General features: G+C 41.7%; 1 long non-coding RNA gene across 2 annotated transcripts in view; it reads right to left on the reverse strand.

Moving 5' to 3' along the window:
- The window catches only part of LOC117197414 (uncharacterized), a 307,865-nt gene that overhangs the window by 174,274 nt on the left and 114,831 nt on the right, over window positions 1-18,760 (reverse strand). Inside the window, exons 3-4 of one of the 2 annotated variants that reach the window (XR_007474633.1) lie at window positions 17,212-17,278; window positions 10,005-10,124 (exon numbers count right to left, since the gene is read on the reverse strand). This is a non-coding gene — a long non-coding RNA (uncharacterized LOC117197414). The remainder of the gene's footprint in view (window positions 1-10,004; window positions 10,125-17,211; window positions 17,279-18,760) is intronic. The other variant, XR_004478020.2, reaches the window with a different exon arrangement.

Raw genomic sequence — 18,760 nt, forward strand, 5'->3', positions numbered from 1 at the left:
TCCCATCATGGGAGCCCCACCCTCATGACCTCATCTCAACCTAATTACTTCCTAAAGGTCCCACCTCATTGGGGTTTTGGGCACCAATATATGAATTTGAGGTGGGGGGAGCATTAACATTTATTTCAGAGCAAGAAGGCTACATGAATATATCATTTATTAGATACTCTAAAATCATTCATACATATACTATGGTTGTGTGTATAAGTAAATTATTTAAAAATATTCATGGGAATAATAACTAGAGTTCAAGGTAGGTAGAAAACAGAAAAAGAGGATGTGGGAGAAAAGCACAGACATATCTGTTACGTTCATTATTATTTTTAAATCTAAAGCGTATATGGGAAAATAATAACGTTTGCCAATATATTGGGGGAAGTTATATGGGTGATTATTATAATTTACCTTCTTTGGGTGGCTGAAACATTTCAAAATATGAGAAGTTCTGGCAAGGGGGCCTCTTGTGAAACTCCACAGAATCCTGTGAATGTAGCATACAACCCAGCCCTGCAGGGAATCACCCCTCGAAGAATGCTGAGATTATGAACTGTTACTCCATCAAACTGCAGCCACCAGACTTGAAAAACCTGTGATGGCAGAAGAGGGTCTGGGGATTCTGCTGGCTGTACTTCAAAGCCCACCACCCAGGGTGCGGAAGTCCGCCTGCCAGGGTGCTGTGAGCTCCCAGGGTGACGAGGCACAGGGATCCGCTCCTGCCCTGACAGCCTCCTTTGTGAGCTCTCCTACAAAAGGCACTTCCAGGACACCGGGTATTTTGCTGTCTGGCCCTGGGGTCCCTGTCTGCATAAAAAGAAGGAATCAATTCGTGAGCTCATTCTCAAATTTTAAGGGAGCACAACTGTGTTATGTAACCAGTGTTAATAAGAATTGTGTTTCTCTTTATATACTCTGAAAGCTTGAGATCTCCAGTGCTATATGTCTGAATTAATTTGATTAGTCATCGCTTGTAATGCATATTTAAAATCTGATTTCATGGTAACACATAAAATAATCAAATAAACATATTTTTAGTCATATTATACGCATGCTGATCAAGATTGAACTGATTTTTTTTTGAAAGAGAGAGATAAACCTAGGAGTCATCGAATAAAACTAAGCAAAAAGGAGCAGTAAATGCCCTGCTTTCTAATTAAGTGATAATAGAATCTTCACAGTATTTTATGAGGCAATAACCCAGCTGCCAGGTGGATGAACTGTAAGTCTGAGGCCAAATTCTATATCCTAAGAATGAAGTAGATTATTTCCTCATAAAAGAGTTCCTCAGAACCATTACTGCCGTAAAACTGTGTTGGCAAATCCTTTTGTTCTTTTCCAAAAGCCAAATAAGAAGGTGAATATCTAGTCTAAACGATGTGCCGCCCCGGCCCCTCCTGGGTGGTCTGTAACTGTGCTGAGTAAGGACACAGGAAACCAACTGAAAGCAGGTGTAAATCCCTGTGTGACTCTTCTCCTAAAACCCTATTTTATTTTTAATTAGCATATAGAATACACATGAACAGACAGATCCAGTTGGTATTAGGAATTGCATTACTAGGGATTAGCAAAATTGAGGGTTTGGTTTTAGGTTAATTTACATTTAGTCGCGGCCAAGCCATGTTTGGTATTTCATAACAAATCTTTATACTATAAAATGATTAAACAGAGAGAAATGATGGCACCTTAATGATGCTATAGAAGACTTGGAAGATTTAACTAATTACGTTAATTTATAAACAACGAAAATATAGATTGTATTTCCTGTTTTCAGAAAAGGGACTAAAAGGAGTAGTGAAAATGTAGTTAAGTCAAAATGTATTTGAAGTATATTATCTTCTCAACTCAGAGCTGTGGTGAGATAATCTGATTATAAACACAGATGTCTCAAATTTTCATTACACAGGTTGATGATTAGGGAATACTGTATCTAGCCTTGAAGCAAACCCAAGAACTGATAAAGCTACTCCACTTGGAATATGTTATTTTCATTATATCCTCAATCACAATGTGATTAAAAAACAAAGTTGCATTAAATGGTTATGTTGCTGTTCCTGTTCTTCATTTGGGGGCAGAGTGGAGATGGGCATCCCTACATCTCACAGGGCACTGGAGCTCAACTAAGAAACTGCGTTTGAGCCGGCAACAAATGAAATGATTTTTTTTTTTTTTTTTTTTTTTTTTTTGCGGTACGGGGGCCTCTCACTGTTGTGGCCTCTCCCGTTGCGGAGCACAGGCTCCGGATGCAAGCTCAGCGGCCATGGCTCACGGGCCCAGCCACTCTGCGGCATGTGGGATCTTCCCGGACCAGGGCACGAACCTGCGTCCCCTGCATCGACAGGCGGACTCTCAACCACTGCGCCACCAGGGAAGCCCTGAAATGATTTTTGACATATTTATCATAAAAAGACATAATGGAACCTTATATGCAAAAGATTGTGCTAAAGTAGCATTTTGTGACTCACTGCAAATCCTGCTGACAAACAGTCACATCCCCCATGGCGGTGACGCAGTTAGCGGGGGTGGTGCCGATGGGAACACTCACAACAGGAAAGGGTGGACTGGGCCTTCAGGTGCATCAGAGGTGAACAGTTTTGAACCTGTCTCTCCCACACTTACGCCTTGAGCATCCCTCTAATTTGGAAATAAATCTCTCACTGCGTTTCTGTGAGAGTGATCCACATCAGCACTATAAAAATACACCAGCAGTGCAGGGAAATACAAAGATAAGAGCAAAATTTTACCATGAATCTCACCATTTAGAAATAAAAGTCTCGATCTCTCTAGGCATGTTGGCAGAAACACAGAGAGCAAAAGAAAGAAAAAGAGAGAGGGAAACAGTGTGATAATATGGGATCATACTCTATACAGTGTGTGTCTAGGATCAAATTTAATCTGAATTTATTACAAGAAAAACTGAAAGAGATCAAGGAAATACTGAAATTGAGATGAGTGTCTTTATTTTAAGATGCATGTTACTACATGGTATTTAAAATAACACCAAGCTTATTGGGACTTTTATGGTGGTGCAGTGATTAAGCACCTGCCTGCCAGTGCAAGGGACACGGGTTTGATCCCTGGCCTGGGAAGATTCCACATGCCATGGAGCAACTAAGCCCGTGCACCACAACTAGTGAGCCTGCGCTCTAGAGCCCATGTGCCACAACTACTGAGCCCGCGTGCCTAGAGCCTGTGCTCTGCAACAAGAGAAGTCACCGCAGTGAGAAGCCCATGCACTGCAAGAAAGAGTAGCCCCCACTCACCGCAACTAGAGAAAGCCTGCACACAGCAACAAAGACCCAATGCAGAAAAAAAAAAACAACACACACCAAGCTTATTATAAAAATATGAAGAGGGTTGTAATCATTATTTTTAACTACAGATTTCCATTTTCAGATTGTGTGTGGATCCCTGCTATAAGGTCAAGGGATTCAATGTTCTTTTCAATTCACTCTTCAGATCAACTTCGTTAGTGTGGCAGCAATGACCTTCGTAACCAGGACCATAAACCTCGCTGTCGTTTTGTCTTAGTTCTATGTTTAGACAGATACAATGCTCTTGCTTTTCCAGTCTTAGTTCCTCATTTTTATTCACTTTAACTTGGTGGTAATTATGCCTGTTTTCCCCATCAAGGCCTACAGCGGGTGACGCCTTTCTTCCTTCCTTTTGTGTCAGACTCTATTGCCTCTCTGGAGTTGCTACAAATGCGTGACAAAGTTTTCTTATTCCCAGATCCCTTCAATCCCCCTGCTCCTTGCTGTAGATATGTATTTCCCGACTCCATCATCCTCATTCTACAATTCGCACTCATTGCTCTCTAAGTCTTCTATGACCTTGCTTGGCGTTTGCTGCATTGTTCTCTAGAGTTGGAGCAAATCTTCTCTGGATGCCGTCTCCACGTTAACATACCCTGCATGCTATGTGAGAAAGCGTGAACTCAACAGGCCTGGGCTGGGCCAACCCTGTTTATCCCTAGAGAGGCCAGTTTCAGATCCAGCCCTTGGACAGCTCCTGGGAACAGAACTCCTGGAACATTCTGTTTCATCGTGTCTGTAAACCCAAGGCCTTGAGCCACACTGAACCAGTTTGTTCAGACAGTTTATGCTGACGATACGATAGATGGTGAATAGCTGCCATCCTCCTGGGCTCTGGAGCTTCAGCAACTGAGGCCACCACACAGGGGCTGCACGCTACGTGACTGACTTCCCAGTAAAAACCCTGGACACCGTGCTCTTGTGAGAGCCCTGGTTGGCAGCACTGCAGAGTGTTGCTTGACATCAGTGGGAAAGTTGTGTGTCCTGTGCGACTCCACTGGGAGGGGAGTACCTGGACGCTTGAGTCAGGTTTGCTACAAGCTTTGTCCAGAGCACTGTCTCTTTGGCTGATTGTATTGTGTCCTTTGCTGTCACGGCCACATAAGACGTTCTAGCAAATCAGGACGTCTGAGGGTGCTCTGGCGGACCCCAGCACGCTAATTAAGTCATTTCACCCAATGGTATAGCAAGTGATGATCGTGATTGAAAATCATTTCTGGAGAAATCTGAGACGGTGCTCCATTCTCTTTTCCCGTCCTAATCTACCGTTCAGAAAGCTGTTCATAATCTGGATTGGGTTCTTAAGTACCCGATTATTCTCTCTCTAGAAATGGTTTGAAATGTCTCTTTATCTTTGATTTTCTGGCTCCATTTATTCAGTTTATATTTGGCAAATGCCGTCATGAAGTCGTGAAGTGGTCCTTGCGGCTGTGACACAGGCTGTCCTCCAGTTGGTCACCATTCTGCCCTTTGTGCCTCCTGGGTCTTGCTCAGCATCCACCAGCCCCTTTCTGCAGAGGCTGACCCCGCTGCGCATCTCCTGTGATTCTTCCGACTTGTGTCTTTGTAGACAGCTACCCTCAGAATGTGATCCCCCAAATTCATGTTAAATCCTGAAATTCAATGTGATAGTCTTTGGAAGGTGATGAGGTCATGATCGAGGAGCCTTCAAGAATGGGATTAACTCTTATAAAAGAGACCCCCGAGAGCTCCCTCGCCCCATGAGGACACAGTGAGGAGATGCCATCTATGAACCAGGAAGGGGGCTCTCAACAGACACCGAATCTGCTGGCACCTTGACTTTGGACTTCCAGCCTCGAGAAGTGCGAGAAACAAATGTCTGTTGTTTAGAAGGCATGCAGTCTATGGTACTTTGTTGTAGCAGGCTGAGCTGACTACGACATAATTTTTCTTTCATCCATCACTGGGATGAAATTCACCTTGAATTTCTAGAAATTCATGCATCTCTTTTATTTAATAGAGGTACTCCTATCGATCTATCTTAGGACATCTGTGACTGTATTTTCTTTTTAAAATTTATTTTACTAAGAGTTATGAGAAAGATACGTTAATGGCTCCATCAACCACCTGGGACAAACTCATTCTAAAGTTTGTAATAAGATTTTTACCTAATGACACTTATGCTAAGAGAAGAAATAAAAGGCTGAAATGGAAAATCACTGGCGAGACTGCAAAGGCACCTGGATTATTGCAACAAGCAACGACTTAGGGTCCAACAATCAGGGCTGAGGTCTGTTTCATCATATGGTGGCTGTGGACCATCTCGAGGCCTCAGATAATCTGTCTTTTAGAGGCACTGTTCTCTCACCAATGAAGTAAAGATAAATTGGCTTAATTTGGAAATCTGGTAAAAGTTCTTTGTATTTCTTTAAGCTGATGCATTCAATAGAGCTGTTTAAATTCAAACATTGGACCATTCACGTCAGGTTTTAGCAAATTTCTCTAACACACCTAATTAGAATTTTATAATTTTTTTTTTTTTTACTGTTTAAGAAATTAATTTAGAATTTTACCATCTTGCCCATATTTTTAATTGCAGGGAGAGTTTTCTTTATACCACTTCTAAATCAGTGTTTAGTAATGTCATGATTTCTAGGTTTTTCAAAAAATTTCCTTTAAAAAGTTTTCATTTATTTTGTTTTATTTTACTTTTAAGTAAACATACATATTGAAGGTGTACAACATGATGATTTGACGCACACATTCACAGTGAAATGATTATTACAGTCGAGCTAACATGTCATATCCTCACAGTTACCATCTCTTTGTGGCGAGAGCCCTGAAATCTAGTGCATTTCCGATGGTCAATACAGTGTTATTAACTGTAGACTTATTCATCCGACATAACTGCAACTGTGTACCTTCAGACCAGCATCTCCCCCTTTCCCCCAGCCCTTGTCTGGTCCCTGGGGGCAGCCTGGTGCTGGGGTGGCCTTGAGCCTGAGTCACTGTGGCCAGCCTAGCACTGGGGGTAGGGGGGACTGGCAATTGGGCCCATGGGGGGGGCCTGGCCCTCAGTCTGTGGGGCCTCTGGGTGCTGGGATGGGTCCTGCGTACAGACCTGGACCCTGGGTCCACTGGATCCAGGGTCCATGGGGGCCAGCCAGAGTTTGGTGTGCAGGTGCCTGGGGTCACAGGGGCCAGCCCAGCAGCAGAGCTCATGGGGGTGACCTGGGCAGGGGGCTCACTTCACTCTCCCGCCCACAGGGAGGCGTCTCTCTCCAGCTGGGCCGTCTGGGCGATGTAGCTGATGCAGGTGATGAGCCTGCCCTCCCTCCCTCTTCAGGCATCTGCTCTCACGTCTGTGCTCCCCAGGGGCCGTAATCCCTCACCTGGATGGAGTCCTTGGCTCTCGGGAAGGTATTCTCGTGCCTGGATAGATGTTTCTGCAAAGGGACGAGCACTGGAAACCCCCTTTTCCTCCATTTTGCTGACGTCACCCACCCACACCCTCCCCTCCCTTTCATTTAGTGAAATTATTTTTTGTTTTCTTTCTCTGGACATTTCACCTTTTTTCTTTCAGCCTTTTAAAGCATTAAGGCTCTGCTCAAAAAGGGTAGGGAAATCCCAGGGCACCTGACAGTGTTACCTGGGAGAAGACCTCTCAGACCCTACTTTACTTTCTTTTTATATTATTTACTTTTTCCACTCATGTCAGAAGGTAAATAATTTTCTCTTTTAGGCGTTTATTGTATTGTTCTATTGTTGTACTGTTCTATCCAAAGCATTTCACTTATTTCTTCCTTGACATTTCAGATCCAAACCCTGTTTCAATCTTGTCTCTTATGCATAGCTGCTGTTTGTCACCATCTTTTTCTGCTTGTTTTAATGTCCATTTTTCATGACAATACAATTTTCATATTTCCCTCTCTTTTTCTTGGTGAGCTTTATTTAATGCCTCCATTCTTCTCTGATATCTTTTTTTTCTTCTCACCTGGTGTCAGTCTATGTAAAATTCTCTTACTTGCCTTTTCCTGTAATTTTTTGACTATAATGCTTTTTCTTTCCTATGAGAGTTCTTTCTATAACAAGCAAATCCGCAAGAGAGAACACATTTGATTTTACCTTTTTCATTGAAAAATCTTCTTTATAACTTATCCAAACATAGCCTACTTTATTGAAATTCTTGTAAGAAGATATAGCTTATTCTTTTTAATAATTCTTGTATGGTACATTAAATTATTTCTGGTTCAGGAACTTATTTTCCTTCCACATACCTCTGTCAAACTTGAAGTTTGTTCATTATAACATAATCAGAAAAATAAACAGTAGTATTATATTACTGTTCACAATCTAGTTTCCTTGCTGATTCTTTCAGTTTTATTGTTTGTTTTTCTTTGCAGAAGCAAATAATCAACATGAATGTATATATGAGTCGTGTGTGTATTATATATATTTACTCGTGTGTGTGTATCTATCTATCTGTCTATCTATCTGATCAGGTACGCACTTAGGAATTAATAACTTCGGACTTGTCAATTAAAAACAGCGTGGCACAGAATTCATCTTTGGTGTCTTTTCCCCAAGATGTACTTGCAATGCTGACTTAATACTAATATCTTCCTGCTCTATCCCATATAGACAGACTCATCCTAAAAGCCACAGTTATGTTTTCCTTTGTAAATCCATGTGGAAAGAGAAGGAGGCAGACACTTTCTGTCCTTGACCAAAGATTTAAGTACACTTGGCAAGAAAACACGAAATGAAGTGCTCTTGTGTCAGGACTGACTTTTAGCAACACCTAGGAGCACAACGTACAAAATGTCAGCCTTTCCCAAAGTTTACTGAGCACCAGTATTTTATATTTTATTACATTGCTCTATTTTGGCAGTTGCAACTAAACAGATCTAGTCCTTTGAATTCACCAAAATTAAAAATACGTATTTTACAAAGGTCAAGCGGTGCCTGGGAGGATGTAGACTAAACTCTGGGTGGTGGATGTGAAATTGAAGTGGCGCTGCTTCCCTGCCGCCCCCTCATGCCGGGTAAGACGGTGAAGCCCTGCTTTCTGTGCATCCTCCCAGTGACCAGTCTGTGCCCTGACGCTGAGGGTCTTCTTATCACCCAGTGGTCCTGCGGCGCCCCCCTCAGACCCCACGTGGAGGGTCCACCCTTCTGACTTCGGTCCTCAGCCCTCTCCCAAGCTCTCTCCCAGACACTCGTAATTCTGAGCTGCTTTCTGTGGACTCCACAGGCATAGGTGAACTTCAGGGCTTCTTCCCCATGAAACGGTTTTGGGGAATGAGGATGTGGGGACCAGCCCCCCTATGACCCCCAGGGACTCTCCAAGTCCTCCTGGTGGCTCAGCACACTCACTCCCTGTGCTCAGCATCAGAACTGAAGACCTGTGCTATCCACACCTGATCACTCATCACGGTCTCCCCTCTCTTCCTTCTCCAGAGCTGGAGGCTTTTATCCTCCCCTTTCTCGCCTGGAGGGACATATTCTACCCAGCTCTTTGATCGCAGAACCCCTGGATTGGCCCACACAGATGGGAGGGACTCAGTCCCTGATGCCTTCAGGAATCTCCTTCCACCTCCAGCCATAACTTCCATCTCCATTCTTGCTTTCCTCTCGAGGGTTTGTATTCCGCTGGGATGTCGGTCCAACAATGTAACACAGCACTCTTCTCATTTTCTTTATTTTCTACCTTTACTCTTATTTGCAGGAGCCTCCGCAGAAAGCTTGCTGCATCCTTTCAATGGGAAGAATCAGCTTCTCCGTGCTGAGTCTCCTGCTCTGTCACAGACGTTTATTTTCATGTTTCTGACCTACATGCCCCATTGCTCCTGGAAGCTCACAAATTTTACTGTGTCCTGCCCTGATATCCCCCAAAACCATTCCTGTTCGCATTGAGTCAGAGGCCTCTGGTTCTATTGTTCCTCTTTTCCTTTCTTTCTGGAACCTTCCAGCTAACACTTGCACCTGCTTCCCTTTTATTTTGTTGGTTGTAGGAAGGTTTTCAAGAATATGCTGCCTATCGCCACAAAAGCCCCTATATATAATTTCCAGTTTATAAAATAAAATGTCCTTCTATTTTCCCTGCTTCTAAAATATGTCTACTTTCTATAAATTAGACTCATTAATGGGGGGGGATGCACAGCGTATACAGTATAACTTCAAGGAAAGAGCCAGATGTTATATGTGATTAGTTGATGTAAGGGATAGTTGTTTTCACAGTTAATTTCCCCAGATCTACTGCTACTTTTATTAGTTACAGCATCATAATATTTAAAGCACATCATACTTTCTTAAGTCACTAATCTTAACTCCCCAGTTTAAACTCACAAACACTCTTTTGTTTTCCCCCTTGGCCGCACCGCGCAGCACGCGGGACCTTACCGACCAGGGATCGAACCCGTGGCCCCTGCAGTAGAAGCACGGAGTCTTAACCCCTGGACCACCAGGGAAGTCCCATAAACTCACAAACACTCTTAATTCTCACCTACTTTCTATAAACCCCAATATTTCTATAAAAACCAATATTTTTCTATGAGGTGTTTCTTTTTTTTAAATTTCCTTAAGAGGTAAATAATTTATTTATGCCTCAAATATTGACAGATGGCTATGTCCTGAGGTTGATACAAAGGAAACAACCCTGCAACAGGCCCCAAGGAGGAGCTCCATATCCCATCCCGTGGGGACTCATGTCACATGTCACACTGTCACACTGACCTTAACTTCCCAATAAGAAAGTAGAAAGGACATGACACGTGTCTTCAACACTTTAAGCGCGGAGTCCTAGGCACTGGACTGCCAGGGGATTCCCGTAGACTCACTGTGTTTCTTATTTCACTGTGAAAAGGACATTCACACATTGAGATTGTTTTGGGGTGCCATTCCCAGTACCACAGTCTCAAGCTGCTTTGCCAGGAATTCTAACAATTTCATAAGCACTTAATCCCCTATTTTATTTTTCCGCTTAAAATCACTTTATTTTTCTGCAAATTAACCCCAGCTATCTTACTTTCTTACTAGCAGTTCATCTACACATTTATTTTCTCTTCTGCATTTTGCTCCCACTACAATCCTTAAAGAATAACGAAAGAGTTTATATAATTTGTCAATTTTTAATGCATCTATTAAAATGACTTCATGCCTCTTATTTTTTTTTTTTTTTTTTTTGCGGTACGCGTGCCTCTCACTGTTGTGGCCTCTTCCGTTGCAGAGCACAGGCTCCGGAAGCGCAGGCTCAGCGGCCATAGCTCACGGGCCCAGCCGCGCCGGGCATGTGGGATCTTCCCAGACCGGGGCACGAGCCCGAGTCCCCTGCATCGGCAGGCAGACTCTCAACCACTGTGCCACCAGGGAAGCCCCATGGCCTCTTTTTTCTTCAGATAATTAACATGGAGAACTATATACATTGATTGATTATCAAATGCTAATCTAGTCCTCGTTCCTGGCTTAAACCCACTTGACTCTGATATTTTTTTCTTTTTATTTATTGTTGAGTAATGCCGGTCTCATAAAATGGGTACTCTCCACTTCCATTTTCTGGAAGCAATTCTATAAAATTGGTATTATTTTTTCCCTAAACACATAACAGAATTTACTAGCAAAATCTGTTACCTGTGGTTTTGTTTGGAAGTTTTTAAGCACAGATCTAATTTCTTTCATAGATATGGGATCATTCGGGTTATCTGTAGTTTTTTCTTGAGTGAGTTTAGTAGTTTGTATTAATATCTTTCACAGAATTGGTCCATTTCATCTGTTTCTACGCTGACTACTGGTGGATACAGAATTATTCACAGTAGTTACTCTTCTTCTCAGTCTTGGGTGCTGTGGTTGAGAAGCACCTCCTCCATGCCCCTGCACTCCTGTATTGCTAATTTGTATCTTCTTTCTTTGTTTTTGGTTAGTAGGCTTAGAAATTTATCATTTTTATTGTTCTTAAAAAAAACAAACTTCTGGATTTATTTATTTGATTTTCTGTCCTAAAATTCTTTTTCTTCTTCTTCTTTTTTTAAGAGCTGTTAACTTTCTTGCTTACTTCCCCCTAACTGCTTTGGATTTAATTTGCTAAGCTTTTTCTGTGTGTGTGCGTGTGCGTGTGTGTGTGTGTGTGTGTTTTAAGTGGAAGTTTATATCGCTCCTTGTTCTTTTCATAAAAGTAAGCATTCTAATGCTATAAATTTTCTGCCATTGATTGCTTTAGCAGAATTCCATCAAATTTGGTATGTTACATTTTCATTTAGTTTAAAATATTTCTTATTCGCCTTGGAAATAAAGCAGGTTGCTTAATTTCCCAATGTTTGGGGAATGTTCCATATTTTTACTGGGGACTTTCCAGATATCTTTCACTTATTAATTTCTAGTTTAATTCTGTTATTATCTGTGAATATCCTTTGTGATATTTCTATTCTTTGACACTTATTAATCTTTAGTTATTGAGTCAAGTGTTCAATGAATATTAAGTGGGCCATGTTATTTAAGAGTATGTATCAGATCTTCTAAAAAGATATATATATACACACATATATATTATATACTTTAAATATATATATGTATATATATATATATATAATTCTGACAGAAGAATGATAAGAATGAAGTTTTCATTAAAACATGAACTTTTAGAATTATAGTAACTGCAGTCAGTTACTACATGAACCCCTTTATGACTATGAACCCCTTTATGACTATGGTTAGACTAAAGTGAATATTCTGGCACCTCTATTCAGGAAGGTAGTTTTTTTAAGTGTTGGCCAGGGACAAGTCTTAAGTGATTATACTGTCAAACTGGCACTGTCTCCTCCGACTTTCCCCCCTAAAGCCTACTGACAGAGAAGTTTCTTAAATCACTACATTCTACAGGGAAGAAATAATTGCGTTCCATACAACAAATATGTCACCTAGCAAATGTCTCTCTGCCTGAAATAAGTGTAGGCACCTGCCAGGTTCCATGTTAAACACAAGGGATGCTTTATTTCTGTAGGTGCATGTGTTCGCAGAGCTCTCCCCACAACTATCATGAGACTGAAATTATTGCTCCAACTCCCACTTTCAAGACTATGTCACAACAACTTTAGAAGCATAATTTTAAAACTGTAATAGCTGAATAATTAAGCATTGAGTACTTAGCAACACTGTAATTAAAGAGCGATAGCTGTCCTTTCTCCTCTGTAATTATCTGTGTAAGAAGAAGGTTGATACCACTTAAAAGACATGCACGGTCTTCTCAAAGATATTGATGAGAAATTCTTAAACCATGAAAAGAAGTCCCTCTATTGCTTTATATAGTTAATATTCATACCAGAGAAGCAAATGTATGATAGAGGATGACCTGGGGTCTAATTTTAGTTCTGCTGATAAAGAGCTGGGGGGGTGTCTACCTGATGTGACACAGTCTGCAGTGCGGGCTCCCTGAGGACTCAGGCTGACAGGCCACCTGTTGCAGGTAGGCAACATAAAGATTTCTTGGTACCAAAGAGCAACAGCTCTACATGTCCGAGATTAGACGGAGGTCTGTCATCTGTCTCAGGGCCATTCATCCTGACCTGTCTCTCAAAGGTGTTCACGTAGCAGAGTAACTTCCAGGGATCACCCTCTTCTGATGCACTGTAATACTTGAGGAATTTACTGACATGTTTATGTTCTTATTTCCACCGTGATGAAAAGCAACATCTTATTAGCACGAGACATGACTGAATTATACACTAAGTTCACTCAACGGGACACCACGGCACCTATTTCAAAAGAAAGCATCCATCCATCCTCAAAAACAGGCCACAGTCAAACACACAGTGACTACTGCATGATTCCTTGTTTTCCATCTTTCTTTTATGTTCCTTGTGCTTTTTTCTGGCAGTCGGAAAACAGAAAAGTAGAAGTAGACCCTGAAGGCTGAAACGTGTTCATCTGGAGAAGAAGGTAAAGCAGAGGCGTTCCCTCCAGAGTTACCCAAGGAATTGGAGTCAGGGGAGGAATAAGGCAAGACCAGGAGAGGGACGGGAAGCAGTGGTCTGCTGTTCCCAGGAGACGTCCACAAAGAGCAGGGTGGCGGCGGGGCGGCGGCTTGGTCTATGCGATGATTGGTAAAGGTTTGTGGTAGCCTCTGGAGGTGTCGACTGAGGTTTATTTTCATGATTAGCTAGATCAATACATCAGTGCCTCCTTCCAGGGTTACCAGAGGGCAGAGAGAAATCCATACAGTAAATAAGCCAAAACAGTATCACCAAATCCAAACAGAGTACACACAGCCATGGAAATGAGGCAAGAAATAATCTGCAGCTAAGATTCCAAAATCTGCTCTTGGTATTAAGTGCAATTGGGATGCGGGGAGGAGGGCCCTCTGACATGACCCACCCGGGGCTCCGTCTTAATGAGCAGGTAGGCGTGGGAGGGGGCGGAAGGGCTGCCTGGAAAGTTTCTGTAAACAAATCATTCACGGTGAGTGACAATCAGAATGAGCCTCATAAGGGCAACTTTTAACCAACAGAGAGAATTGGGTCTGATTAGCTTATAACTTTCAAAATACCGTTAAAAAAATCATACTCAAAGGGTTTCAGTGTTTTGGCCTGATTACTCAGAGTTGCTTAAAAAATAAAAGAAACTTCCAGTTAGTTACTGGATATGCATTTAAAGGCCAAAACTTATGGTGGTAACTATTTTTTATTAACTCTATTGAGTGTATTTTACAATTAAATGCACTCATATTAAATGTAGAGTGGGATGAGTTTTTAACAAACATTGGGTTGGCTGAAATGTTTGTTCAGTTTTTTTCCGTAAGGTGGCTCTAGTAGCACTCAGTTGTCTTTAAGTTAATTTGAAACAATTTTGTTAGATTGTATGTGACAGCTGTCATATCAGCATGCATTTAAAAAAAGACATCAAAATTGGTGAATTTTTGTGTAGCCATTTAATATGGAAGATGAAAGAAAAGAGCAACATTTCCAGCATATTATGCTTTATTAACTCAAGAAAGGTAAAAATGGAACCGAAATGCAAAAAAAGATTTGTGCAGTGTATGGAGAAAGTGCCGTGACTGATCGAAGGTGTGAAAAGTGGTTTGTGAAGTTGCGTGCTGGAGATTTCTCACTGGATGATGCTCCACGGTTGGGTAAACCATATGAAGTTGATAGCAATCAAATCGGGACATTAATTGAGAACAGTCAACATTATACCATGCGGGAGGTTGCCAACATACTTAAAATATCCAAATCAAGCGTTGAAAATCATTTGCACCAGCTTGGTTATGTTAATCGCTTTGATGTTTGAGTCCCACATAAGTTAAGCGTATTTCCGCACGCAATTCTCTACTTAAATGTAATAAAAACGTTCCGTTTTTTTAAAAAAATTGTGACGGGTGATGAAAAGTGGATATTGTGTGATAATGTGGAACAGAAGGGATCGTGGGGCAAGCGAAATGAACCACCACCACCACACCAAAGGCCAGTCTTCATCCAGAGAAGGTGATGTTGTGTATATGGTGGGATTAGAAGGGAGTTCTATTATTAGCTCCTTCTGGTAAACCAAAACGATTAATTCCAACAAGTACTGCTCCCAATTAGACCAACTGAAAGCAGCACTCGACGAAAAGCATCCAGAATCAGTCAGCAGAAAACACATCATCTTCCATCAGGATAACGCAAGACCGCATGTTTCTGTGATGACCAAGCAAATCCTGTTCCAGCTTGGCTGGGAAGCTCTGATTCATCCACCGTATTCACCAGACATTGCACCTTTGGATTTCTATTTATTTAGGTCTTTACAAAATTGTCTTAATGGAAAAAAATGTCAATTCCCTGGAAGACTGTAAAAGGCACCTGGAACAGTTCTTTGCTCAAAAAGATAAAAAGTTTTGAAAAGATGGAATTATGAAGTTGCCTGAAAAATGGCAGAAGGTAGTGGAATAAAAGGGTGAATACATTGTTGGATGAAGTTCTTGGTGAAAATGAAAAATGTGTCTTTTATTTTTACTTAAAAACACCGAAGGAACATTTTGGCCAACCCAGTATTACATAACCACAAATGAAAATATAAAACAGAAAGCTTCCATCGTGACCTTCGGGCCCTTTTCTCCTAGCCTTTAGGCAACCACAGATCTGCTTTGTGATACTGTACATTAGCTTTGCTTTTTCTAGAATTTCATATAAATGGAATCATGCAGTATGTTTTCTCTTGTGTCTGGCTTCTTTTACTCAGCATAAAATTTTGAGATCATCTAGGTTGATGTTTATCAGTTGTCTGTTTATTTTATTACAGAGCACTAGTAACTCAGTGTATAGAAAACCACGTACATACAATTCACCCTGCAGTGTTCTGAATTTTACCTATTAGTTGTGCTTACCATATTCCGTATCCTTAGCATATGAAAAAAAAATCCAAAGCCGACTCTTTTAACCCTGATCTTTAGTATGAAATATATTTTTAACTGTGATCCCAAATACTTGAATATACATATGTATAGGTGTCTGTGTGTATATAATATAAATTATGAACACAATCATATAAGCATGTACACAACGTATGAGTTTACATAATGGAAAAAAATTCCAAAGCAAGAGCAAGCTTCGCTATTTAAAGTCCTCTGCATTCTGATCTATGTCACATATAACAAACGATGATCAGAATACACTATATTGATTTCAAAACCCATTCATGGGTCAAGACGCACAGTTTGTCAAGGAAGAACTTAGAATATCTTTTGTTTTGTTTTATTTTGTTTTTGCGGTACGCGGGCCTCTCACTGTTGTGGCCTCTCCCGTTGCGGAGCACAGGCTCCGGACGCCCAGGCTCAGCGGCCATGGCTCACGGGCCCAGCCGCTCCGCGGCGTGTGGGATCTTCCCGGACCGGGGCACGAACCCGTGTCCCCTGCATCGGCAGGCAGACTCTCAACCACTGCACCACCAGGGAAGCCCTAGAATATCTTGATTACCAGGTTGCCAACCTATTACACAGGGTCTTGCTTTCCTGAGCTACTCAGGATTTGCCTCAGTAAAGGCACTAGATTCTTATGCTGTGGGGCTGAATCCTTGTTCTCTTCCTCACTGTCAGCTGACCCATCAGACCCTGGTCAGTAAGACCTTCCTTTCCCGACCCTCTGCCTTGGCTGGAGGGTCAGTTACAATTTTCTATTTAGGAAACTTTTTTGAGTTTATATTCTGATCTGAAACTATGTTCTATGCAGGTGAAGTGTCTGAACCCTAGGTGCATATGATAAATATTCATTTCTCCTTTCTAAGCAAACAGTGGTGGTTGCCAAATTAGATTCTACTTTATGCAATTTTCCAGTCTCTCTTCCTATATATTTGTGCATTTAAGCCTTATGTGATTCTATCAGTTTGCTGGACACGCTGTCTCTGCTTAGACTCCTAAGTCTAGTGAAATAAAAGAATGCATTACCTTGTTAAAGATAAAGATTTATGATAGGTCCTTATTTTATGCATTAATTTTCCCAAGGCAAAGACCATGCAGTATTCACTTGTTCTCTGCTGTGAATCTGGGAGAAAGCATGACACACAAGAGGTACCTAGTTAATGCTGAGTGAATATATTTATCAAAGCTATTACCCTTTTATTTTCTGTCTACTGAAGCTCATTGAGGAAACAATCATGCAGAATGGGCTCTGGTAGAAAGCAGAGTTGCTGTCCTGAGCCAGTTTTGTTATCTTGGGCAAAGTCATTTGTGGGTCTCAGTTTTCTCCTCGATAAAGTGTGGGTAATAGTAGGATTCAGATGTTGTGGTGATGACAATATATGTGAAACACTTAAGAAAATGTTTAGCAAATAGTAAATAACATATAGGTGTTAAGCTTTATTGTTATATGTTGTAGGAGAGCAGAGTATGCCACTCTAAATATGCCTCTTTGGCATAAGGATTATTTTGAGAAACAGCTGACTGGGGTCTGATGGGAGAAGCTCTGAAAACAGTAGAACTTACCTTTTGTAAGGGAAGTTTACATTCATAAAGGAAATCCTCATTTGTAAAGGTATCTCCTGCTCTGTACCTGGAAGAGATGAGACTCCAATCACGGCTTAAATCTGCATAAAAAGCCTCACCCTTGTTTCCTGTGCTTTTTTCTGATCACCACAGAACCAGGCCCCCCAAGAACCTTCTTCTTTTGTTTTAGCTGAAGATGGTATTTAAACCCCAAATTCTAAGCCATCTCTTTGAGTTACTCTTCCCTGAGTTTCCCATGTATGTATGAGATGTACGTGTTAATAAACTTCTGTTTTTCTTTTGTTTATCTGTCCTTTATTACTGGGGCCCCAGCGGAGAACCTGGAAGAAGGGGAGAAGGAAAAGATTGTTTTCCTCCCCTACGAATCTTAACACTTATGCTTGGTGTTTAAGAATGCTACCCCAAAGGACTAAGAGAAAGAGAAAAAATGTGTATTTTTAGTTCATAACTTCCATTTCACACTTCTGTGGATTTATTCTTTGGTTCAAATCCTAATTCTTTTTTTTTTGTTGTTGTTTTTGTTTTGCCCTGGAGAAATAAGAAATTAATCACTAAACTGATTATTCCTTCTTACCTTGTTGTGAATTTTTCCATGTGAAGTATTTGTGTATAAACATTTTTATTATTATGTGTTGACAATAAATTGCTCTCTGGGGAAAAAATTCCCTATCTCAGGCGTGAGGAGAGGTGTACCATTTTTCAGGTTTGGTCTTTTCTTGCATCTACACCCTGAAATGACTGTCACCCTGGCTTCCTGTCCACAGCCTCTTGTCACCTTTCCCTTTGGGGTTAACTGTGACACGGAGAAAAACGGGTCCTTTACGATGGTGAAGTCCTTGAAGTCAGAACAGACTCACTTAGTTGTATGTATCTGTATGCAAGTGCCTCCCTACAGAAACAGTTCAACATATTTTTGTTAAAAGAAACATGAATTCACTCTTGGAATGTGTTTTTTTTAAACAGAAACCTTACAACCACCCTCTCTGCTTTCACACGTTCATCAGAAAAGATGACCTAGTGGCGGTGTGCACACACTAAGTGAAACCCCAAAGAAGACACGAGAGCTGAGGGGAACTAGGGCTTTCATGCGCTCATGGGGACGACCCCCGAGTCAGGCAGGGTCGGGTAAAAAAAGTCTCAGGTGGATCAAAGTGAATTTCCGAGAGACTGACAGCAGCAGGCTGCGGAGGAGAGTGATGGAGGCTGGAGGCTGAAGGACGAGGCCCCCTGCCCCTCCTCTGTCTCAGGATCTGGCTTCAGGGCCCGGAGCTCCACGTCCTGCCCTCCTGGGGGCTGGCATCCCTCCCAACCAGCAGCGTGTTCAGCAGAGTTTGCTTTCTGCTTCTTCTTTAGCAACCTTTACAAGGATGTATGTTGTTTGTAAAGCCCTTGAGAGCTCTTTTATTTATTTATTTTTTTGTGGTACGCGGGCCTCTCACTGTTGTGGCCTCTCCCGTTGCGGAGCACAGGCTCCGGACGCGCAGGCTCAGAGGCCATGGCTCACGGGCCCAGCCGCTCCGCGGCATGC

This window comes from Orcinus orca, chromosome 21 (assembly GCF_937001465.1).
Source record: "Orcinus orca chromosome 21, mOrcOrc1.1, whole genome shotgun sequence".
NCBI classification, from domain to species: domain Eukaryota; kingdom Metazoa; phylum Chordata; class Mammalia; order Artiodactyla; family Delphinidae; genus Orcinus; species Orcinus orca.